The sequence below is a fragment of the Myotis yumanensis genome, unplaced genomic scaffold (assembly GCF_028538775.1).
Source record: "Myotis yumanensis isolate MYYU_CA2020_CCGP unplaced genomic scaffold, mMyoYum1.0.hap1 SCAF_17, whole genome shotgun sequence".
NCBI lineage: Eukaryota > Metazoa > Chordata > Mammalia > Chiroptera > Vespertilionidae > Myotis > Myotis yumanensis.
The window spans coordinates 28,267,121-28,292,990 of record NW_027223768.1 but is presented as its reverse complement, the minus strand read 5'-3'; positions in this window follow the sequence as shown (position 1 = coordinate 28,292,990).

Below are 25,870 nucleotides of genomic sequence, written 5' to 3'. Positions count from 1 at the left end.
TCAAATCCAACGGGCCACCACTGGATTAAAGTAATGCCACAAAAACCAGAGGGGTCAGAGCAGCCACCCAAATAAACTTCTCATGGCCTCTCATCGTTTCTGATGCAAACAAGGGTCTCTGGGTCAATAGGACCTCCCATGATGCCCATGCTGGTGTGCCTGTGGGCCCTCCTGTCAAGGGCCTAATGGTAGGAGGCAGGTCTGACTGATGAGGTCGGCTCAGGAGCACCTGCTGAACGTGAAGGGCATATTTCCCCGAGCTGTTTGCTTATGTCTCGGGTTGGTGCTTCTGTCCAGTCTGGCTTGTTGAAGGCTTATTTGAGCTTATTTCTGCCTCCTTTACCGAGAACCGAAAAGGCAGGACTCATGGCCATGTCATCCTCACTCTGCCCAGCACTGCATTGACACACTGCTGCCTCATATAATAGCGAAGGAGAGAATGCCAAGGGCTTGGTGTAGGAAGGTCCTGTGTGCATAGGTAGATTCTTTAGAAGATGATTCTGGAGGAGTTGGAATAAAGGAGTGGGAAGATACTGGTGAGCTCAGGTGGGGATGGAGCACAGAGCAGGAGCTGTGCTAGAATGAGGTGTTGGCCTGGGAGTAGAGAGATGGAAGGGCCTTTTAAAAGGAAATCCCAGTTTCTTCCTCTCCTCTTTCCATTTCTTTCTCTTCCCTTTTCTCTCCCACTGTGTTTACCTTGGAATCTCTTTGGCTATTTAGTCCAACGTAGACTGGCATCTGTTATATCATTTGGATCCTGACACGCATTCCCTATTTGGAACGGAGAATGAAGGAAGACAGGGAACAGCAGGGCAAAAAAAAAAAAAAAAAGGAAATTAATTTGATGAGCACTTACTATGTATCAGATACCACATTAGGCACTTAGTTGTCCCATTTCATTCACATAGCCATCCAAGGAGGTGGGTGTGGTTACCCCCATTTTTGAGATGAAAAGCCTGAGGCTCAGGTATGGTTAGTAACTCACTCAAGAACACTTGGCCAGTTAGTGGAGCTGATCTACAAAACCAGGTCTGTCTGATTCTAGAGCTGGGCTCAAGTCCCAGCTAGAAAACAGCAATCCTCTAGGACAGGTAGAGGAGGGAGGAATGGAGGCCTCCAAGTGGGTGGGACATATCTTCTCAGGGTTCAAAACTTTTCAGGCTATCGATGGAAAAGACTTTTCTAAACTCAACCTGGCCTTCTCTTCACTCTCTTCTTGACCTTGGAGAGAAGGTTCTGTCTGTGTTGAATTGGCTTGTACTGCAGTCATCCCACTGGGTACCTTGCTCTTAGTATAAGAGACAAATTCTCGTGCCGGATACAGGTGTGATTCTGGGTCTGATTGACCTCATCCCTCTGGGTTCTCTCTGTCCCCACAAGGAAACCCAAAGAGGCTGGTACTCTGAGAACATCCTCTCCCCCCACCCTTGTCCCCAGCTCAAGTATGCTTTTCTTGGCATCGGAGAGTCAACAGGTGTGACCAAGTGTACAGAGACCTGGCATGCCAGGGCTGGCACTGCTGATGGCCTTCACTCACAAGAGATGGCAATTGCCACCTTCCGCAGGCTGCCCATCAAAACACATTGTTGCCTGGCACCTCCATAGGCTCCAACCAACTTGTGAGCAGGCACGGTGCCATCCCGGCAGATGGGCAGAAGGGGTGGGGAGCAGCCCAAGCAGGCCCATCCTGGAGGTGCATAAAGTGGAGGTGGCGAGGTTTTGATTTCCAACTGAGGCTGGGTCAGGATGACTCCCTCCACCTCGGATGTAGAGGACGGGAGTTAGAGGGGGACGAGGTCTGTGGTTTAGACTGCACCTAATTGGCTAAGGTGTGTATTTTTGTTTATTTGGTGGTGGTAGGGGAGGCACGACTTACAACCCAGCAGAAGATTGTGGCTTTGACCTTAATGGCCTTAAAGGGAATTTGGGAAATCGGGGGAAAACACTTTGAAGATAGGAGATAAAGGAGGACAAGAGAGGATTCTAAAGAGATTTTTACATACTATGTATGACCCCTTTGCCAACCCAATCTCCACTACACCCAGGTATCCTAACAGCAGGCTGACAGAGCCCCTGCTGCTGCCAGGCCACGGCCAATCAGGTTGGGGTCAGGGCAGGAGGAGCCCTAGCCGTGGGTGGTTGGTAGCGCAGGCAAGGGGCTCCCAGGAGGAAGGACATATACAGTGCTCCCATTGCCCAAGGAACGGGTCATGATTTTGGAACTCAGTGGGATGATTGTCAGCACATCCAAGCATCCTGGAGGGTCATCTAGGCCTGGCCTGCAGAGTCCATGGGAAGGGCCACCCATGTGGGTAACAGCCAAGCACAGGCTCCAAGAGGAGAGAGTGCACCTCAGAAAGAGTTTCTAGGCTGTTTGGGGTGACAGAGGGATGGAGGTGGCAGCAACGAATCCTGAAAGGAGGATGGACGGAATGCCAGGCTGGGAGTTTGGGCGTCACCTGACCGGCCAGAGAGCCATGGACAGGTAGCGTGGAGGAGTGCTTGGATAAGAGCTTCCCCGAGAAACCTGGTGAAGGGGGTGATGCGTAAGAAGAGCCCGAGCCAGGAAGTCAGGACCAGGGTGTTTTTTTTCCCCCCGAAGGAGGGCAGGCAGTAGAGCTGAAAAGGAAAAGAGGGTGGGAAGGCCCACTAGGATACGCTGATGATGGGATAAAACCTTGACGGGGAAGGGAAGAGCGGAGGAAGAGAGCGATGGAGATAATGGAGGGAATGGAGAAAGGGAGGTCTTTCTGCTGGGTTATTTTCTAAACACGGTACATATTAGTTTGCACTGTTCGTGGATAACTAAGAATTAACTTTCTGTAGCAGCTTATTATTCTCACAGGTAAAAGGGCTCTCCCCCCAGGTCTGAGCTTCAGCTGACCCTTGTATTTCTGCCCCAAACACATTTTTCACTTTTTATATGAGGTTGTTCTTGACCAACCTGTCTTCAGCGCCAGCCTCGTTTTCCCTAAAACCTTCTCTCCACTTCCACACGCCGCTGTAATCTTTGGTTATCATGTTGAAAAATGGACAGACTGCCAGTCTGAAAGGACATGTGGGGTGGCTCTGTTTGTGGCCTACCTGGCAATAAGCCACACACCATTCTCTCTCTGCAATTTCACTGCAAAAGGTGAAAGCAGGCCAGTCATCGTCCGGGGGGACGTTGAGGAATAGCAGCGTCGAAAGCTGTGTGTCTGGAGGGTTGGTAATCAAGGCTGTACCTGGACTGGCCCCGAAGCTCCCGTGCAGGCTGATTCCTTTCCTTTCCCACACCTCTCGCCCCTTGCTCACATCTGTTCATTAAGAATGACAAAATCTATAAGATAATCTCTTCCCAGGATAGCAAATGGGTTTCCCTTTCTTGTGTTAACTCTGAAAGATGTACAGTGACCGCCTGGAGTATTGCCCTGGGAAAGACTTTAAAACTCTGGCTGGACTCAGTGGGAGAGAATGCTGTGATCCACTAGTGATGTCTGTTATGGGCGGAGAATTAGAAAGTAGAGATGCCTGCTGCCTAGCTGATGTCTCTCACCCGCTTATAACCTGACTCTTGAGAGGTGTAAAAATCAAGGCTGAGAAACATTGTGACTTATTCAAGATAATAAAAGTTAACATGAATGTTAGTTAGGAAGTATTCTAAATACTTCACATATGTAACTCATTTAATCCTCACAGCACCTCCTCGGTGTTCACCCTCATTTTACAGAGGAGGAAATAGAAAGCACAGAGAGGTTAAATGAAATGACTGCCCAAAGACACAGAGCAGGAAGAGGAGCCAGTGTTGAAATCCAAAGTCTGATTAAAGCTGCATCCTTCAACTGCTGCCGTCTGCTCTGTGCGAATCCTTAATAGTGGGGCCGAGAGCCCAGGTCTTCTGGTTCCCAGCCCAGAGGTATTTTCTGCCATGGAAACGTGATATGCTCCCCTGTGTTCAGTCAAATGCCTTAAAATTAGAAAGCAAACAAAGGATACCACTAAAAGAGGAACAAACACTTTATTCAGTATCCAGGGCATGCCAGGCACCGTGCTAGGAGCTGAGGAAGGGAAAATAAATAAGTGCTACCCAGTCAGTGTCTTTAAGCTCACACCTCAGAACAGAAACAGTCCATCAGAAGTCCCACCTCATTCACGAAGACTCTGCCTGCCACAGCCTGCCCTGATTTGGGGCTGGTCTGCATTCCTGGGCAGCTGATAATGTTCTCCGCTTCTACATTCTAAGCGCCATTGCCACCCCCAGGCATGGTTCATCCTCTGGGTTTACACAGAGGACATAGATGTTGACACAATAGAGAGTTCTACGCGGTGCCCTACTAGCCCTGGAAACTGTTTGGTGGCTTGACTTCACGGGGATGCTTTGCTTTGAGAAAGCCAATCAACTTAGGTCAGCAAGCTCCATCTGGAGGTTCATTTCATTAAATCCTCTTTAGACACTGGTTCTCTGGCTGTGCTATCAGTTAATTTATTTATACCTCATCTCTTTCCAGGAAGAATCTAAAGTGGCCATGTGCAATACAGTTAATGGAATAGAATAAAAAATAGAAAATCTTGATTGAGACAAGGAAGAGAGAGCAAATATCGCCCGTCATATCAGTTAACACAGTTGTTGTGATGAAGCAGTAAGTTCCATGTTGTGCTTCCTGGCAGCCAGAGGAAGGTGGAAAGCAGATCAATTCATCTGTAATTATCGGAAAGGAGAAAGCACAGTAACTTCTCAGAGGGTCCCCGACTCATCTAAGTAAAGAGAGATGCTTTATCACACTTGGCTGTTGTGGTTTAATACAAAACATATTTGGTCTTTATTCCTGGTTCTTGGCACAGAGCTCCTAAAGCCCTTGGAATCTCCAGAGTGATAGGAAGAGTGCTGTTGGTTATTCATAATGAGGCTCTTTGGATTAGACCTGAGTTTATGCTAATAAGGTGACTTCAGGCCAGGCCTGCCACCAGAAAGACCGGGTGATTAGAAGGTCGGAATTTTTGGCTTCACCCACTGACCTCTGGCAGGGGTTGGGGTAGGGAGCTGGGAATTAAGCTCTATAAAAACTCCTGAACAAGGAGAGTTGATGAGCTTTCGGATTGGTGGACATTGAGGTGCTGGGAGAGTGGTGGGCCTGGAGAGAACATGGTGAGGGGGGCGGGGCTCACCCCCATCACACCTTGCCCTCTGCATCTCTTCTGCTTGGCTGTTCCTGCATTGTATCCTTTACAATAAACGGGTAGACAAAAGGAAAGTGCCTTCCTGGGTATGGTGCGTGGTTCAAGCACATGACAAACCTGCAGAGGGGGCGTGGAAAGCCTGGGTTGGTAGCCAAGTTGGACAGAGGATATGAAGTGCAGGTAACCTGGGGTTTCTACTTGCCATTGGTGTCTAACGTTTTTGGGGGCAGTTTTGTGGGACTGAGTCCTTAACCTGTGGGTCTGCACGACCTCTGGGTAGCTAGTGTCAGATCGGTCACTTGTAAGACACCTGGGCATTGTCTGCAGAGAATGGTTGTGAGATGACTTGAGTCTCTGATTTGGGGTGGATCCATCGGGGGCAAGGGAATCCAAGGGGATGGGGAGGGTGGCCACATCAGGGGGATTTGAACTCCCAGGAGCCTCTCCCCTAGGACATCGGATGGTTAACAAGGGAAGCTCAGCTCCCTCCCAGGTTCTTAGTGGGAATGAATTAGTTCCTTTGGGAAATTCCTTGGTTCCCCAGCTCGGAGGGTGACTGAGCCTCTGCATGGTGAGGTAACTGAGCAGGAGGAAATGGCAGCGTCTTGGCAGCTTGAAGAATAAGTCTTGGGTCCAGCATCTCTTTCCATCCTGGATGTTTTAAAAATTTTTTATTATGATTCTTCCATTCTAGGACATGCTCTCCTGTCCTTTGTGTGAGAAACATGTCTCTTATTAGGGAATACAGAATCAGAGCTGGATAGAGAACTACCATGGGTTTAGGAGGACAGAGAAAACATACCAAATGACCCCACCCATGCCAAGTGAGGGTGCGTGTGACCGTGGGCTGTGGACAAAGAGTTTAATGGTGAAGAACTTCCTGGCAAAGGAAGTTTTTAAAAGGGGCTAAGAAAACAACTTGATAGAAACAGTGAGACTTGAAGTGGCCTTTCAGGGAACAGTAGGGTTTAGATGGCTGTAAAGACGAGTAAAGGGGTTTCGGAGTGAGGGAACAGCTTGAGCGGAGGGGTGAGGTAGGAATGAGTATGCCGTGAGGAGAGGTCGCAGGAAGATGATCGTACCTGCCCAGTGTGAGTTCATTCTGTGCAACAGCCACTGTTCCAGATTCCTGCCTGAAAAGCGCTTGCATTCTACTGGGGGGGACGGACATGGGAGGAAGCAGCAACATAAACAAAACACTCATGGGCGATTACAGAGGTCAGGAAGGAAACAGGGTGCTGTGATAGAGAGTAGTGGGTTGTAGTTTGCAAAGTGCTCTCTTACCCACTATTTAATCCACACCACGACTCTTGGATGGAGGCAGGGCAGATACTATTCTCCCCATGTCACAGATAAGGGGACTCTGAACTTTGAGGTGACACCCCAAAGGACAGCCCTCGGCTCTTTCCCCACCAGCATGCTCTGCCTACTGCAGCGTTGGGTAATCGAAGATGCTCAATAAATGCTGGGCAACCCAACAAGCCTCCTCTTCGAGCTATAATCTGTACGTGGGCAGGCCTCTTTCCCTCTGCTCCCTCCTTGGGGGAGCCGTCAGCCTGGGAACCCTCATCCCAGCCCTGACATCCATCCAGCTTCCTGGTGACAGGCCACCAAAAGTCGGCCATCAGCGTTTTGTCACATCGAATCCAGGGAAAACGTCCATTTCACAAATGCATGACGACATTGTAAACAGTTGAATCAATCGGCCTGGTTTCCTGGTAGGAAAGTAAGCATATTCTGAAATGATAGAGGCCCTCATCCATAAGAGGAATTAACGTCCCTCCCTGTGGTCGGTGCTGTTGTTGCGGATCATTTGCTGGACCCAAAGCACAACAGTTTCTTTTTCACAAACCATTCCATAGGAACTGATGGTTAAGACATAGCCTGGGTCCCCCAAGTGTCAGACAAGGAGCAGGGACAAGTAAATCACCCTTTACATGACCGTGTGATGAGCTGTGCTGAAGCTCTTGAGGAGAACAGGGGAGCAGGGACAGATGAACTGGACCATTCCAAGTGTTGAGGGTTTGAGTGACATTCCCCGGGAAAGGGGCAGAAAATGCAAAGTCAGGAGGGGAAAGAGGGAATGGCCCACTCAGGAGCTGAAAGTAATTTTCCTGGGTATAGCTGGGGATTCAGGAGATGGCAGAGATGAGGCTGGAGAGGTTCTGGAAAGACGTGGAAGTCTTGGAGAATTTCAGCTCAGCCACGGGACTGGTGACGAGCTGCAGAGCATGGTGAGCAGAGGGAAGACAGGATGGCAACCCTGAGGCATCATTGAAGGAAGATGCCTGTGGCATGGAGTCTACATAGGAGGCCACTGCAGGGACCCAGGCAAATGGTGATGCAGGTGCAAGCAGAGGAGAGCCGCTGGCGGAGAGGAGGAATTCAAACATGATAAGGCAGCAGGCAGGGCAGGATCTGCTAACAGTGTTTGAGGCTGTGTGGGGGGGACAACTCACCTGTGCCTTCCAGATTGTCACCTTGGGGTGGGATTTGAATAGTGAGAGAGGATTCAGATTGGGGTAATGGCTTAGAGTTGGGGATAGAAAGCCCTTTGACGGTTAAGACCCTACTTCCTGCCTTTAGCCACCATCCATGTCAAATTTAAAGCATCCAGAATGAATGAGGCTCTACCCAGTTCACAAGGAGTTGCAGGGAGACCATCCTCTTCTCTTTGGAATGGGAGACCATTCCCCTTCGGAACAATTCTTTCAGTAGAGACCAGACCTAGCCCTGATTCTATTTAATTTATCTAGAATGTTTTGCGTTTATTGCATGTAAATTACCGCAGGGCCCACTGTCTTCTCTCCTGCTTCTGTTCCTCTTGCTTCTTGGTCCTTGCAGATGCAGGCGTGGGCTCTGCTTAGGGAGGCTTCCATAGGTGTCTCCGGACACAGTTCCCAAAGTATCTCACTTAGCGGCTCAACTTTCAGGTAGCACTGGCGTGATTAGTGAAGGGCTAAGTCATCCATCTCTGTGCATTTCTGTCTGGCAGTTACCGGTTCATCAGCTGCAGCATATTTAACAAAGGGTAGCAATGCACACACACTCAGAGAGGAGGAGGAGGAGTTGGAGAAAGAAAAAGAAAGAAGAAGAAAAGATGAGTAGAGGAGGAGGGTAAAAGAAGGAGGAGGAGGAGAGAGAAGGATGTGAATTGAAGTTCAATAAAAACACATGTCACATAAGGTTAGGTGGGAGGATGGACTGACAGGAGGCCTTGGGGGAGTGAAGGGAAGGGACTCCCTCATCCATGGAGGAGCAGAGGAGGGCAGGGATGGTGCCTGGACCGGGGACGGCAGAGTGAGGTCAGGGAGGGAGAGAGGACAGTAGCAATGTTAGTCCACTGATGACTAGCATGCACTGCCTATAAAATCTTCTAAGGAGTTTAAGGATACGACTTTTATTGTTAAGTTTTGTTGATAGGGTTTGTCAGAAGGATCAATGGCTCTAGTAACACCTCTTCCCCGTCCTCTTTGTGGGTTTCAGCAGCAGCAATAGGAATGTGACCTCGGGCCAGTCACTGACTCTCCAAACCTCAGTTTCCTCATCTGAAACAAAGGAGGCTAGCATGGCACGCCTGGCCCTGGGTGTGAGCATCACTAAGCACCCAGCTGAGCCCTTGACTATGCCTCAAGCTGTTCCCAGCTTCACACAAGTAGGAACCACACCCAGGTTTGCTTCTACTTGAGCTTCTGGGTGTTCAGGCCAGAACACAGAGGACATCGGACAGGGGGGTGCACAGTGGCACACAAGCACCTGAGGCCACGGTTGTTTTCCCATTAAAGGATTCTGATTGCATGCCAAGTTATCACTTAAATAAACAGGTCTCGTTTCTTAAAGTTCCATCTTAGGACCTATGGCACCAAAGCCCTAGTGTTGTCCAGCCTAAGGTCCTGGCCAGAAGCCATGGGAGACACTTGTGTAGATGCTATGAAGTGAAATGCATGGGTAGTATTGTGGTAGCCGACCCAGGGGAAGAAACGCTATAAATATATTTTTCATTTGTTTCTTATGAAATCCACTCATAAGAGATCTTTCCTCAAGCAGCTAAACACATTATCTTCTTAATAGGCTTTTTCCCTCTTCCTAACACGTGGGCCACTCACTTTGGAGAGGTCCTCCATTTGGAAGAAAACCGTTAAAGGACATTAATTGAGATCATTTCAATATGTTAATCCACCGTTCCCTTTCCCGGTGCACCCTGAGACGAGGACTCCAGCTCGCCTCCCACTCTGTATGCGCCAGACCTCCACACCCGAGGCTTATCACAAGCAATTATCTTACCCAAATAAAAAATGAAAATGGAAAAGTTAAATAAATAACAGGACATCTTGATGGAATCGCAGTAATGCTCGTCTTGGTTAACATTAGCCCTGACTTTTGGACAGCTAGATTTGTTAATGCGCGTGTCCTTTGTTTAGGCATCTCTCTCTCTGTAAATCTCATGACTTTCCAAAGTGATGGATGGCAGCCATCCCTGCTCTCCCCACAAATACGTTCTCCGGGAAAACGGAGGAAGCAAACGGACACTGTCGTCCTGACCTAGGTACTGCTTAGCTGGGGGAAAACCCTACACACGGTTTCACCTAATGATTAATGCAGAGCTTTCCGTTGTTCCCTGCTTTCCTGCTATGTAAGGAGCTCTGCATACCTGTGCCAGTCAAATTCAATGAACTTGAACAGGAACCTGTACCTAGGGGTAGCAGTTAGGATGACCCGGCCTGGCCTCTGGCAGTAAAGAACCCTAAACCTTGGGAGTTAACACAGCAGATGTTTTAGTCCTTCACGCCAAGCCCACTGTGGTTTGTCACAATAGTTGCCCTGCAGATGTTACCCGGACTGGAGTCCTGGACTGCTCTGACCTCTTGGCATTCTCCATCCCAATGTGCGAAGGCTTCCTCCGTGGTCTCAGCAGGGGAAGAAGCCCGGAAATTCAGGCACTGATGATGATGCTTTGGCAAGGAAGTGACAGGCCGTTTCTGTTCACATTTCATTGGCCAGAGCTGGTCACATGGCAGCCCAACCGTAGGAGGGTGGGAAAGTGCACCGGGAAGTCAATGAGCACTCGATGACAGTGAACCTGAGTGAGGTCTAACTCTTCAGGAGCTTTTGACCTCTGACAGTTGTTTCTCTCTGCCCATCCCTAAGCCTAACTGGGCATCTTAACCCAGGTGTCAGCCATCTGGGAGTTCTTGTGTCCTACCAACTTCTGAAGTTACCATTCATTCACTCATCCATCCATCTACCCATTCATTTATTTAGAAATATATTTGACTTATAACATTGTGTAATTTAAGATGTACAACATGTTGATTTGTATTGTAATGTGATTGGTAATAGCGCCTCTATCACATAATTTCTTTGTGTGGTGGGAATAATTAAGATCTAATCTTAGCAAGTTTGATGATTGTAATATGATATTGTCTATAGTCACTATACTGTGCATTAGATCTCCAGGACTTTTAAAAAATCTATTAGCTGCAAGTATGTACTCTTCTATTATATAATTACATATGTATATAAATTATATGTGTCATTTAAAAATAGACTATTTTTAGAGCAGCTTTAGGTGATATCAGCGATTTTTAACCCTTTTTGTCTCATGGGACACATAAACTAATTACTAAAATTCTGCGGCACACCAAAAATACATTTTTTCCTGATCTGTCAAAAAAACAACAACCAGGTATAGTTTGATTGATTGTGATGAAAATTATGTAGGTCCCTCAAGAACATAGTGTACAATAGTAAAGTGCATCAGGTGCCTATACTTATATATAAGGATTTCTGGTATCTAGAATTAGCCAATCAGACACAATCTTATTATGTGACGTGGCCAATAGGATGCAACTCTTTTATATGACCTATTTATGTATGTTTCAAGACAGGACATTCATACCCCAATGGCTATTGCTGTGTTGGCTGTGTTATTTTTTTTATTTGACATTATCAACATCCCTCACAGAGTGGTACATTTGTTAGAATTAATGAACCTATATTGCCACATCATTGTCATCCAAAGTCCCTAGTTCACATTCTGGTTCACTCTTGGTGTTGTATAGTCTATGGGTTTGGACAAATGTATAATGACATGTATCCATTGTTACAATATCGTATAGAACAGTTTTACTGCACTAACAGTCCTCCATGTTTCATCTGTTCATTCCTTCCTCCCTGCTAAACTCTAGCAATCACTGACCTTTTTATACTGTCTCCTTCTTTTGCCTTTTCCAGAATGTCATATAGTTGGAATCAGACAGTATGTAGCCTTTTCAGATTGGCTTCTTGCATTTAGTCACATGCAGTTAAGGCTCCTCCATGACGTTCATGGCCAGATAACTCATTTCTTTTTAGTGCTAAATAACATTCCATTGTCTGGATGCACCACAGCTAATTTATCCACGCACGGGAAGGGCCTCTTGGTTCCTTCCAAGTTTTGGCATTTATGAATAAAGCTGTTATAAACATCCATGTGCGGGTTCTTGTGAGGACATATGTGTTCAAGTCCTTTGGGTAAACACCAAGGACCACGATGGCTGGATTGCATGGTAAGAGCATGTTTGGTTTTCTAAGGAACTGCTGCACTGTCTTTGGAAGTAGCTGCACCATTGTGCTCCCCACCAGCAATGACTGGGGGTTCCTGCTGCTTCACATCGTGGCCAGAATTTGGTGTTGTCAGTGGTGTAGGCTGTGTTCATTCTCATTGCTTTCATTTTCAGTTCCTTAATGATTTAGGAGGTAGAACATCTTTCCTACCCTTATTTTCCACTTGGTGAGGTGTATGTGGAGGTCTCTAACCACCCTCCCCCTTTTTTTAGTCAGACTGTTTGCTTTCTTATTGTTGAGTTTTAAAAGTTCTTTGTATATTTTAGATAACAGTCCTTTATCAGGTATGTCTTTCGCAAATATTTTCTCCTAGTCTATGGCTTGTTTTAAAAATATTTTAAAAAATGACTCAGAGTCCTGCCCCTATATGAAATCCAATATTCCCGTCAGTGGCTCTGAAGATTCTTGGAAGTGGAGGGGCTTGTATTTTTCTTTGTCACCTTTAGCTAAGGTTTTTGTAGCCACAGAATTTTTTTATTTCTACTCTGAGTAGAGGAGATAACAAACATGAGAAGTAGCTTTCTTTTTCTTGAAATTCCTTTCATCTGCAGCAGCACTCCCTCTATTCCACCTCCATGCCCCACTGATCCCGGGGAGGTCTGGGGCAGCTGGAGGTCACCGCATGGCTCCGTGTAACCATTTAAAGTGCAGTATTAGATGGAGACGCCCTGGGAAGTTGCTCAGCCATCCCCAGCATCTGGGATAGCTCAGTGGGCACCTTTTCTTTTTCCTACACATTCCTTTCCCCCACCTGTTTCCTTTCCCCTAGATTTCTCTATCCCCTGCCTGGTCTCCTCTTGTCTTCAGCCCTTTCTGACTGTAGGCCCCCAAAGTTTTTTTCCTTTTTTCCCCCCCCTGACACAGAGGTATTCATTCAGTCCTTCCCTTTTTTCTGGTCTCTCTTCTAGAACATTTTCTACGATCTGTCTTTTCATACCCACGTTGTCCATTAGGCATTTCATCAAAACATAATACATTTTCTCTCTTTCAGAATTCCTACTGCTGACTTGGAAAATGCCCCATTCACTCATCTTTGTAGGATAATCTTGCCAGGTGTGACCTAGGGGTAAGGTTAAAAAAAAAAAAGTGTAGAAATAACCCACCGAGCGAGGCTGAGTGGGCCCTGGGTGTGCAGCTTTGGGAGCAGGAAGAGGTATGTTATCTACGATGGCCACTCACCAGCACTATCCGTTCATGGAAGAAATCTCAGCATAAAATCAGGTGTTCAGCTTGTTTTAGGAACAGTTTGCCCACGGAGTCTAAGATCCTCCAAAGGGCTGCTACACACAAAGTTTTAAAATGTTGCAACTTGAAAGGGTTATTGAAGAGTCAAAACACACTGGAGGCCATTCCCCTCGTGCCGCCCACCCCCCTCCCTGGCAGTAGATGGAACAACACCACGTAAAGTTCTTAGGAAAAGCTGCTGAAGTTATCTGATTGTTTGCAAGGGGGCACCACTCCATTTGATACACTTTGGAACTCTGCCAAACGCTGGGAGTTGCTTCTATATTTTATTTTTGCTATTTCTTATTAGTGTTTATCAACATGTGGTTGATCACTCGTTGTGAATGCTAATATTTCCCTTTTGTTATCTTCCAACAAGTCCTGTGCAGTGTGCTTACTCCTAAGTGTATTTAGAAAACCAAGGAGCTCCTATTTTAGATTTTACATAAACTCATGCCACTTAACACTCTCCAAGTGAAATCAACAGTTTCTTTCCACGCTACCCCAACTGGTTTCTCTTGAGCTGTTTTTCCTTGTCCAGCCCCATCCCCAGCTCCCTTTCCTGCACCCCGGCCTCTGGGATCCCTGGGAAAGTTGGCTGTGGCCAGAATAGGATGCAAGACTGCATGTGTTCACTGCCCCCCCTTCCCCCCGACCTCACAATTAATCTCCTTCCAAAGTCTGCGACTACCTGGTACTATACGAAGTCCTCATTATTTGTGACATTATTGGGAGAGGACAAGGGTATCTGATACCTTACAGTTCACAGGTTCACTATCAAATGCAAATAGTGGGAATGAAAAATGGTGGAGCGATGTGTAGAAGATGGGGGTTAGCTGTATTTATTTTTCCTTCTCAACCTCTTAAGGAGAAGTGGAGGGAAATGGAACATTAATAGTAAAAATAAAGTCTTTAAGTGTCTGCTACATAACAAGCACAATGCTAGGCTTGCAGGGCTGTCACATGATCTGAGCAGGTAGGGAACAAGAGCTGTTAGATTTTTGCAGAGGGAGCAGGCGAGTCTAGGCAAGACGACTCGCATCGGAGAGATGGAGCTTACACGAAGGCAGATGTTAAGAATCTAAAGAAATGGTCAAGCAGTTGGCTTTGTCTGACCATCTATGGGCCACCCTGACGGAAAGTGACTTTCCAGCTGCAAATTTAGGGGTTTGTTCTAAAGACAAAAGCATGCCAGACATCGTCATCGTCTAAAAACATCTATCAAATTTTAATAATTTTATGGTCAGAAAAATGACAACATAATTGTAAAGGGCATTGAATAAGTGTCATGATCCACATTGAGCCATGCTAGGGAATGTGCTATGGGGATGTCTAGAAACTTCTAGAAACTCAGGTCAGATGGCTAATAGCTCTGAGACAGAGGATGGCATCATTGTTACTTTTCACACCTCCATTTCAGATGCATGGGAGCCAGCAATGGAGCCCAGGCTTACTCTAGGCAGGATGGGGACCAGTGAAGGTTGTTTCCTCTCTAAGGACGGGACACTCTTCTTAGATAAGGTGACATATTTATGATGGCCTGAGCAATAGAAGAGAGGCACACGTGTGGGTAGATGGGAGGTCGAGGCCCATGGATGGAAGTAAGAGGTTGAGCTCAGCACCGCCCTAGGCACACCCTGAGGGGTCCTCGCCTTGCTCTGAACTTTTAGGGCCCTGCTGGCTGTGCTCCTTTACATGAGGTGGAGGACCCATGGGACCGGGGATATGTGTCCATTGTGAGTTCATGCCTCTCCTCCCCTGCTTTCTAGATGCTGTGCTAGGTTAAGAAACCTGGCATTCCTTGGGCTTCTAGGGCTGGCATAGCCTCTTTCCTGGGCTGGTCCTCCAGAGCACAGAGCACAGGCACAGTCCTCTCGTGCACACACTCGGCCTGTGGCTTGCTGGGCCACAGTTTGTAGGGAGGCGGGTGTGTGGTCTGGAGGCCTGTGCTGTGCAGCCACAGGTGGGAAGGGCCGGAATCCTGGGACTGGCTGTCTCTGCAGAACTCTAAGGAGTTCTGAGAATTGTCAGTATGAAACTGGCCTTCCAGGTTGACCTGAAGGTGTATTTGTAAGGTTTAAAGATAGAAAATGTTTTAGCTAATGGTTTGTTAGCTTGGTACATTTTAGACAAGCCGCGTGCAGCCCCCATTTACACTGCTGCCCTGGTTTGGGAGTGTTCCGTTTCCTCCTTGAGATTGTCATTAAGGATTTTCTTTTACACGTAACTGTTTATGGGGCAGAGAACGAAGGTAGCGGTGATCTGGCGTCCTCTTCCCGCTGAACAATCGGACTCATTCTGGCTCCTAACAAGAAAGGCTAAACCCAGTGGATTCTTTCCTCTGTGCTTGGGTTGTCACAAGGTGCAGGCCCTTGTGGTGGAGCCTGTGTCGGAGAGGCGTGCTGCTCATGTTCCCAAATCCCTCCAACCCGCCCCTCTCTGACAGAGGAGGAGAACACTTCAGGATGAAATGCAAGAGAGATCCGCCTACACATGTGCACACACACACAGATGCTCACACACACACTCACACACACCCTCACACTCTGAGGAGCCCCTTTTCTTCCCTGTCCCTCTGTACACTTGGGAGGTTCTTCCACCTGTTTGCATCGGCCACTGAAGGGGCTTGCAAAGAGAATTGCTAAGACACATCTTTGCAGATAACGGGAGTTGGCAGATGTTTTTTAATTAAAGAAATGCAGGTCATGAAAAAGGTGTCGTGGATAGAGAGAGTGGGGACTTGCCAGCCGCAAACCCCTGCTCACATCCACTCTGCCCCAACTCGCAGCATCTGCTTCTGGATTCCATGAAATGCCAGTGTCAGGAGGGGGAGGGGGGAGCAGACGTGGGCATCAGGATGCTGCCCGCCCTTGATTCCCCAGCATTGGGGTACAGGGCCAAAGCCCGAATGATCTGTGTCTGTAGAGGGCACCAAGCAGCATGATTGCTGAATGTTTCGACTTCCCACTTTGACAAACTATCCATGGGAGCTTCTTAGGACTGAGTGTGACTCTTGCCTTTCTCTGGGGCCCATTACAGGGAGGAAATAATGTACAGAGGACACAGAGGCAAGTATCTTCAGTCCTACTCTTCCATGTAGCTCTCTCTGACTGGCTTAGCCAGAAAAAAACATCCTATTTAAACCTTCAGAGGACCTTGGAGGACTTCCTGTCCCATCCTTCACTTGGCACAGCGGGAAACTGACTTGCTAATTGTCTCCCAGGGAAATCAGCGACAGAGCTTGGCCTAGAACAGGTCTCCTACTCATGGCCCTCACACTGCCCTGGAGGACTCCTGTCCTAAAGCTCTTACAGCCCTTTGGGGTCATGCAAGTTAACCTCTGGTTAAGTGCTTTCTTTGGTAGCCCTCCTGTGTCAGTATCTTTTGATATGACTGTGACTACAGTGGTCACAAAATGTAAATGCATACTGAAGCCAGTTGGATAAAATAAATGTGTAAATGGGCCAGGTGAAAACCAGTGGGGAGTGGTGGGGCCTGTGGCAATCTAGAAGACACTTGTCTCTCCTTAGGCATCTAAAAATAATTTTTAAAAATTTGAATGCTATGTTGGTCAAACAAAACATCTGTAGGACACGGTACCTGGCTCTTATATTGCCAAATGCAGCTCCTGACAAAGGGCTCGGGACTTCAATAGTAATTGGGCATACAGGCCGGCACTGTCTAATAGAAATATAATGCAAGCCTCCTTTATGTGTAATTTTCATTTTTCTAGTAATCATATTACAAAGTAAAAATAAACAGGTAAAACTCATTTTAATAACATACCTTAATTAATTGCATATATCCAAAATATTATCATTTCAACATGTAGTCAACTTAACAATTATTAATAAGATTGCTTTACATACTGTCTTCAAAATCCGGTGTGTTATTTTATGGCAGGCCCGGGACTTGACTTTACCCTTTTTACAGGCTGCTCATAGTATCCCATGGATGCTGGCGGAAGAGAGGAGGTTCTCGGTCAGAGATAAAGGCTTTATTGCTCACGGCACAGCAGCAGCGTGAGCATCAGCATGTTTGCATCCGTTCCCCCGGTCCCCTGGATAATAACAAGAATTCTAAGGTAGCCCTAGAGACTCCCAGCCCCTTCTGCGCACACACCTTCTGCTAGTTTTTCCACCAGACACTGCTGTGAAGAGATTTTGCAGGTAGAATTAAGATCTCAAGTCAATTGACCTTAAACTAGAGAGGTTAAGCAGGTAGGCATGACCTCTTTTAAATCTGGGTCCAGAGATCAGAGTCAGAGAAGTCAGAGAGGTTAAAAATATTAGTGGAGGGGGTGGGTGGGTGGGTGGGAAGAGAGCAATCAAAGAACTTGCCAAATTCCCTGATCATTCTCATACAAGTTAGAAGTTAATTACAAAAAAAATGTTTGAAGATTTTAAAAGCATACTTCCAAGTTAAGTAGGTAAATGCATCTTTGACGGAGCATAAGTGATAGATCTATCACCCGTGGACACAGACAACAGTGTGGTGACGGCCTGCAGCAGGGGTGGGGGTAGGCTAGAAGGGGTCAGTGGGATAAAAAGGGGACATATGTAATACTTTCAACAATAAAGATTTTAAAAACAAATAAATACATAACAAGCTAAAAATAAGTAAATAAAAACACGAGAGGAACTTGACAGTAAGAAATTCTGCATGTTGGCTTTGACACGGGGGGGGGGGGGGGGGGGAGGCCTGTGGGGAGGTATGAAGGTGGCCTCTAGGAGCCAAGTGGCCCCTGCTGACAGCCGGCGAGGAAAGTGGGGACCTCACTTACACAGTCACAAAGAACTAAGTTCTACCAACAACCTGAATGGGGTAGGAAGTGGATTTATCCCCAGAGTCTGATCACTAGACTCATACTGAGGGGTATCATCTTCTAGAGGATAATTGTTTTATCGTTTTTCTTTGTATTGTTGCTCCTTATGGAGCCTTTTGAGACATTGTCCCCCTAATTGTCCTCCCTCCCCATGACATTTTATCCGTATATATTGTATATAGTTTATGTGCTGTGGCCCTTTGGAAGGCGGATAAGACATTATAATATTTAAATTCCCCGCCTCCATCCCCCGGCCCTGACTCCAGCATCAAATTTTGCCTCCTTGGGGGCAATATTGCCCTCACTGAGTATGTACACTCTAGAGCAAGCATGTCAAACTCCTGGCTGGTGGGCCGCATGCCTTGTTTATTTAAATACAAGCTAAAAATATTTAAAAGAGGCATGCGGCGGGCTGGTTGAGAGTTTGACATGATTTCTCTAGAGGACTAGAGTTATATGTACCAGAGGCAGCCTGATGATTAGGTTCCAGTATATTTCATTTAAGGTGGAGTAACTTACTCCAGCCTTTGTGCAGGGATGTCCTCCTGGTGTGTCAGGTGCTCAGAGCAAGGAGATGGTGAGAGCGTGCAGGTTAGGATCCAGAGAGCTGGACTCCCTTAACATTGTTGCCCTGAGTCCAGAGTGCCCCACTGACCTCTCTCTCCTAGATTCTTGTGGTGCCAAATAGAAGTAGAACCTCAGTAGCAGCCAGGCATATGGACCAGCATGTCTCTTCCTGGGGACAGCTCTGGATAAACACAGAAGCATTTTTGTTCTTAGGGTTTCCAGTTGCACACACCAGGCCCAGTGAGCATCCCTTTTCTTCTCCAGCATATTGAAGAGCAGTCTAATTCAGTTATTTTGTCCTTTGGAAGAATGGCAGAGAAACGGTCTACCTGGATATCAGCCCCAGGAAGGGTATGATAAGCCAAACATTTCAGGTCAAAGTACTTTTTAATTCCTGGAAGTTAACTGTTGGAGGGGACAAGTCTAGTGAAGTCAAAATTGCATGTTCAGTATCCTTAGAGGCCAGGTTCCTTCTCTCTGTCCTGGGGTCACTTATTTCATTTCGGACTCTGAGCAGCCATCCACAAAATGCTAGCATTAGTGAAATGAAGAACTGGGCTTGATGGTGTCAATAAGGTGGATGAAAACTAACCTTGTTAAAAGCACGTATGCTCCGTCAAGGATGCACTTACCTACTTAACTTGGAAATATGCTTTTAAAAATCTTCCAAGATTTTTTTTTAAAAATTAACTTCTAACTTGTATGAGAATGGTCAGGGAATTCGGTTTAACAGATTCTAATTCTTTGGTATTAGCTGAAGCTTGCTTTGCAGCCTCGCATTTGACCAAATTTTGTTAGTGCTTCTTCATATGTGCTTAAAAAGAATATATTCTATAAAATTGCTTGAAAGGTTCTATGTGTCTTTAGATAAAGTTTAATTATGTTGTTGGATCTTCTGTCTTTACTTATTTTTCGTTGTGCTTGATTTACTAATTTGGCACAAGTTTATCTGTCACCATGATGATGGACCTGTCAATTTCTTCTTTAAATTTCATTAATCTTTGTATTTTTCAAAGCTTATTTATGATTATCTTATTTTCCTGATAAATTATTCTTTTTATCATTAAAAATGCCTCTTTTTATCTCTAATAATTCTTGAAATTTATTTCATCTTCTATTAATACAGTGATACTAGCTTTCTATTAGATAGCATTGCTCTAGTATGTCTTTTTCTGTTCTTTAACTTAAAATATTTCTGTGCTCTTATATTTTGACTATATCTTTTGTACATTATATGTAGCTGATTTTTTAAAAAGACAATAAGAAAATCTCTGTCTTTTACTTTGGAAGTTTATTTCATTTATATTTATTGGAATTACTGATAAATTTGGATTTCTTTTCCCAAAGATTTTGTGTTTTCTATTTGCTGTGATTTATTTTTCTTCTTTCCTTTCCATTCCTACTTTATTTTGTATTAAACAAGCTCTCTTTATTCTCTTTTCTATTCTAATGATTTTTAAGATTGTTCATTTTATTTTTTGTTGTTCTTTAGAGGCACCCTTAACATTATGGCATATATACTTGATTTAGAAAGTGTCATCCAGAATTGTGTTGTACATTCCCAGGAAGCACCAATCATGTTGTTTTCTGGATTATTAAGTGGTAAAATTTTGGTTTCTATTCTCCTCAAAACACAAGGAATCGAAAGCATTTTCACTGATCATTTCTTCCCATCTCCCATGTTGTTGTCCACTATTTTAATTATCTTTTGCTTTTATACCATACGTTAGTTATTTTTATCATTACTGATTTATACTGTCCTTTGTTATTTACATATGTCCGTTCTTTATTTATCCACAAGTTTACTAATTTCTTTGCTTACCATTTTTTTTCTTGCATTTTACTTCTTCCTTCTGGATTTAATTTTATCTTTTTTGAGGGGAAGCACTTTAGTAGTTCTTGCATTGAGGATCTGTTAATTTATTCTTAGTTTTTGATTGTCTTAAAAAAGTCTTAATTTACCTATATGTTATATTTTTTCTCTTGCATATATTATATAAAGCATAAGGAAGAAAAACCTTTTTAGTTATTGCTGTGCCTTCACTCTTGAATGATAGATTAACTGGGTATAGAATTTTAGGTTCACAGGTATTTTTTTCTTAGCACTTTGAAGATATTTGTACCTGTTATTAATTTATTGCCTCTTGGCTGAATATATTTGTGCCTGTTATAAATTTATTGCCTCTTAGCTCCAAATCTACCCTTTTCTGCCATACTTTGTGAAGAACTCTGTAGATTACATTTCTCCCTTGCCAGAAGGCTTAGTGTTAGGCTCTGCCAAGAGAGGGCACCAGAGGGACACTACAAGGCTGGAAGAGGAAGAAGGAAAAAGAAAAAAAATTCCCCCCTTTCCTTCTGGTTCATGATCTGCTCACCGCTGAGCCAATAAACAGAACACCAGAAGGCCAATTTCATTGGCACGATATCAATGAGCATCATATTCCTATGGCAATAATGCCCTCTCCTCCACGGTTTGGATTTCTGCTTTGCAGGGTCCTCTCCTCTAAGATTTTAAATTTCTTTCTTGCTTACTTTACTCTCATCCCTCAGGGCAATAATCTCTTGCTGTCGCATCCACCTCTCTACACCTTAGAGTTTGTTTTGCCCATTTTAGTTGGTAACCAGCTTTTATTTCATCATATGAAATTTTCCATTTTTAAATTGCTGATATGATTTCAGTCTCCTGACTGGACCCTGACTGACAAAATATTACTCTGTTTTTTTTTCTGTTTTATTTTGTCGCTGTGCTAAAGACTGTTGTCAGCAAAATATTTGAATAGGTACTTCATAAAAAAAGATATACAATTGGCCAATAATCCCATGAAAAAGTTCAACGTTAATGTTCGATATTATTAGCCATCATTGAAATGTAAATTAAAACTACAATGAGATACCATTACACACCCACCAGAATGGCTAAAATTAAAAAGACTGACAATGGTAAATGTTGACAAGAATGTGTAACAGCGGAACCTCTTATACATTGTTGAGACTGTAAAATTGTACAACCAAATTGGTAGTTTCTTATAAATTACACCTATCCTATGACCCTAGCAATTCCACTATTAGGTATTTACCCCAAATAAGTAAAAATATATGTTCACAAAAAGACTTTTTCAAGAGTGTTCATAGCAGTTTTATTCATAATCTCTAAAATGGAAAGAGGTCAAGTGTCTAACAGTAGGAGGACAGATGCATTCATATCATGAAATATATGACTCGGCAATAAAAAGAAATGAACTTGCCCTAGCCGGTTTGGCTCAGTGGATAGAGCGTCAGCCTGCGTACTGAAGGGTCCTGGGTTCCATTCTAGTCAAGGTCACATGCCTAGGTTGCAGGCTCGATCCCCAGTATGGGGCGTGCAGGAAGCAGCTGATCAATGATTCTCTCTCATCATTGTTTCAATCCCCCTCTCCCTTCCTCTCTGAAATCAATGAAACTATGTATAAAAAAAAGAAATGAACTACTGATGCAGGCAACACAATGGATGAATAAGAAAATCAGTTAAAGAAGCCTTATACAAACATGTAGGATTTCACTTATGTACAATTCCAGAACTGGTAAAACTAATTTGTGGCAGAAAAACACACAATAGTGGTTGACTTTTTGGGAATGGAGGTGGGGTTTGACTGGAAAGGTACATGAGGGAAATTTCTGGAGGTATGGTGCTGTTTTATATTTGCTAGAAGTTTGGGTTCCACAGCAGTTTACACTTATGATTTGTACATTCATAGTATGTAAATTTGACAATGAAAGAAAGCACCCATAAACAAATATTGAACTCTATTTCATGATACCCTTGCTAAAGCATTTAAGTATGCAATTTGCTTTCAAGTGCACAACACAAAACACCCCAAAATAACACAAAACAACAATATAAAAAAAGCTAATGAAGGATGAAAAAAAATGGGTAGAAGATAAATATGTGATAAAAAATACAATAAAATATTAATGGTAGAATCTAAGTAGTGGAATAATAGGTATTCATTGTAAAGTTCTGTCAACTTTGGTTTGTGTTTGAAAATTCTATGATATAATGTTGGAAAAATGGGCTCCTGTCAGTCTTGTGTTTTTTTTTAATATAAAAAAGTATTCTGTTTTTTTCTAAGGCTTTTAAAAAATATCTTTTCTTTGAGTGTGTGTTCTGCACTTTCACTGCAATGGGTTTAGGTATGAATTAAATTTTATGGCACTCAGGACGCATGAGCTTACATCCTTTTTCAATTCTTGGAATGTAGCAGCAGTTATTTTTTTTTTAATATTGCATCTCTTCTACTGGAATTTTCATTAGGTCTGTTATGTAATTTCTCATCCTTTATCCTCATAGCTTAGAATCTCTTTCATATTTCTTCATCTCTCTGCTACAATTTGGGTGCCCTTACCTGGCATCTTCTGATATTTTATCCTCATGTCCATTTTCCAGCTTATTGACTCTTTCTTTAGCTATATCTAGTCTGCTGGTTAAACTATGACTATGTTTTTCATTCCTAGAAATTCTATGTAATTCTTTTCCCAATGTAATTGTCATTTTATGGTGTCATCTTTTTGGTCCTTGTATGTATTTAATCATTTTAAGCATGTTTAGTTTTTAGTTTAATTCCGGTAGTTTACTTTAAGTGAGTGATTTGAGGGCTAACATTCTGCTATTTGCCGAATTTGCTGACTCTTGCTTATGGTGAATTGCTTCCTTGTGTGCTGCATAAGTTTGGGTTGTGATTTATTGTTGGTGGACAGTTTGAGGAACTCTTCCAGCTTGAGGAAAGTTATGTCCCTACAGATAATGTTTCCCTTTGTTTCTGCCCTAGAGAAATGAGGGTCATAGGCCCTGGCTTGATAATAATTTTTTATATCATGCATCTAGAGCAAAGTTGAACCCCAAACCATATGAAGGCAAGCCTGTGCTCATGAATTACCAGAGGAGACCTTCTTTTTTTTCACCCAGAGCCCATTAGGAGACAGTTAGCTTCTTGACCATCTTCCTGCGTCTGAGTGTAGATTGTGTTTACTCCATCCTACAACTTCAAGGCTTCTGGCTTTCTATGGGGGAACTGGCGATAAGGTGGGGATAGGGTGTCTGCCTTCCACTTCCTTGCATCATGTGGACTCGAGACCTAATCTCCTGCTCCCAGGTGGACATTCACACCCAGGCCCTCGCATTACCAAATCTGGTAGCTGCAGCCTCCGTTCGGTGCTTCTACTCTGGTCTTCAGTTCTCCCTTTGTTTTGGGTCTCTGGAAATTTCCCTCACTTTCTTATAAAACCAGTTATTGCTTTTAAAAGAGTGTTCACTATAATCTATTCAGCACTTTCTAGGTGTTTCATATAGGGATGGTCTTCAAGTAATCTGGTCTTCCATCATACTGGAGACGAAAGCTGTGTTAGGCATTTCACCTGCATTATTTTATTAATAATTCACAAAAAACCTATACTATGTTATTATTAGTTCAGGAAATCTAGGCATAGAAGGATGGAGTAGTTTCTCCAGGCCTTACAAGCTGATAGGTATGGAAGTTGGGATTCTCCCAATGTCTACATGATTCCCGTACGCAGGCTTTGGTTCTCCTGTGTTGTAAAGGTAGAGAAACCCATCTCTGGGCTGAGAACATTGCTTGGCCTGGGTCAGTAGGGCCAGTGAATTAGCACTGGAACAACCTCATGTCTCAGTGTGTGTTTGCTATCTTCTCATTCAGCAGCGAGGGCCTGAGGAGTGTTCTTTGTACCAGAAGAAATAGGTCGCTTTTGGATTTCCCTCATTGCCTGTCCTGTCCAGATGGTGGGCTGACAGGGAGAATAGCATTCAAGGTCCCACATGGGGCCACTCTCAAGGGACCCTCTGCTGCTCGACAAGAACACTCAGCCACGGGATCATGGGACTCCTGTGTCTCATGCTGAGTTTTGGTTGAGTATTTAAGTTGCTTGCTCTCATTTGCAAATCTGAGAAGTGGTGTGCTTCCTGTTTGTTTGTCTCTGAGACTGGCTTGCAGACAGGCAGGGTGACCAAGTTTACCTGGTTTACCTGGAATGAGAGTCTCCCGGGATGCAGACTTTGAGGATTAACCTTGGGTGACTTCTGGGCCAACCAGGATGTTAGTCACTCTATAGATCCTCTTGGGTTATTGTTAGCCAGAACCATGCCAGCCCTTTGCCATAGAGGCCAGAGCATCTTCTGGTTTCCAGATTTCCCCAGATATGAAAGGGAGGAGGTTTAATGGTGAGAAGAAGAGCAGAGAGGACAGAAGATTCATTTCAAGGACATATGGAATGAAGCACAGCCCCACCAGGTATCTCCCAGCTGGTCCTAGTTACACCCAGCAGAAGATGGGGCAGGTTCTAGGGACAAAAAGTAAGAGATCGGGGGAGGAGAGGGAAGAGCTGAGATTGATAGAGCGTGGTCTCCTGCTCCAGGTGTTTGGTTGGATTCTTTGTCTGTATCGTGTCATTTAGTGCTGACAGGAGCTCTGAGACGCAGACCACATTATGCCCATTTCGCAGAGGAGTAAACTGAAGCTCTGCCCGGTTAAGTCACTTGCCCAATATCATGTGTTTGTAAATAGTCAGGCCTGGATTCAAGCCCAGGGGGGCCTGACCCCAAAGCCAGGGCTGCTTCTCCTCTGCACCTCAGGGCGATAGGGAAGAGTGTTCTTTACGCCAGGACTGATTTCAGGAGCCGTGACCCCAGGAGGGAAGATGAAAAAGAGGCAGATTCTGCAAACTGTCATGGGCCTTGCAAACAATCCCTAGTGGCCACTGCTCTAGGGACACCATCAGGTCTGTGGCACTCGGGGAAGTGGGCAGAGAGCATGGGGTGCTCTCTGCCGGGACCCAGCTCCATGTCCCTTTCCCCGCTCCCCAACATACTTCTACACACTGTTGGGTTTGAGTGCAGTGGACGGGGTGCTGGACTTGGAGGTGAAGGTTCCGTTTCCCTCGGCTGTGCTATTTGTAGACCATCCTGCAGACAGCTCTAGCCCTCTGGTGCCTGGGTCTCTTTCTTTTTTATTAAATCCTCACCTGAGGATATGTTTTTATTGATTTTAGAGAGGAAGGGAGAGAGACACAGATGGAGAGGGATAGAGAAAGAAACACTGATGTGAGAGAGAAACATCGATCCATTGCCTCCCGTGCACACCTTGACCAGGGATCGAACCTGCAACCTTTTTGGTGTATGGGACGATGCTCCAACCAACTGAGCCATGGACCAGGGCTGTTGGGAGCCTTGGCCTGAGTTGAGAGTTTGGTCTGTCATGTCCCCCCTTGTCCTTCTTCAGAAAAACAGCTTCCTATTGCCTGTCTGTTGCATTGTAAATGCTGTATCAATATTGAACATTATTAGGGCATCCTTGCCTAACAAACACATTCTAAGGATCCAGTGATCAGAGCTGCTTTTAAAGGCCTCTTCTAATATTTACCTACCCAGCTTCCTTCTATAGTCTTAGCCGTGTTTTTCTGAAACAGCTGTGTCTAGAACAGAAGGCTCTTTTGTGTAAACTC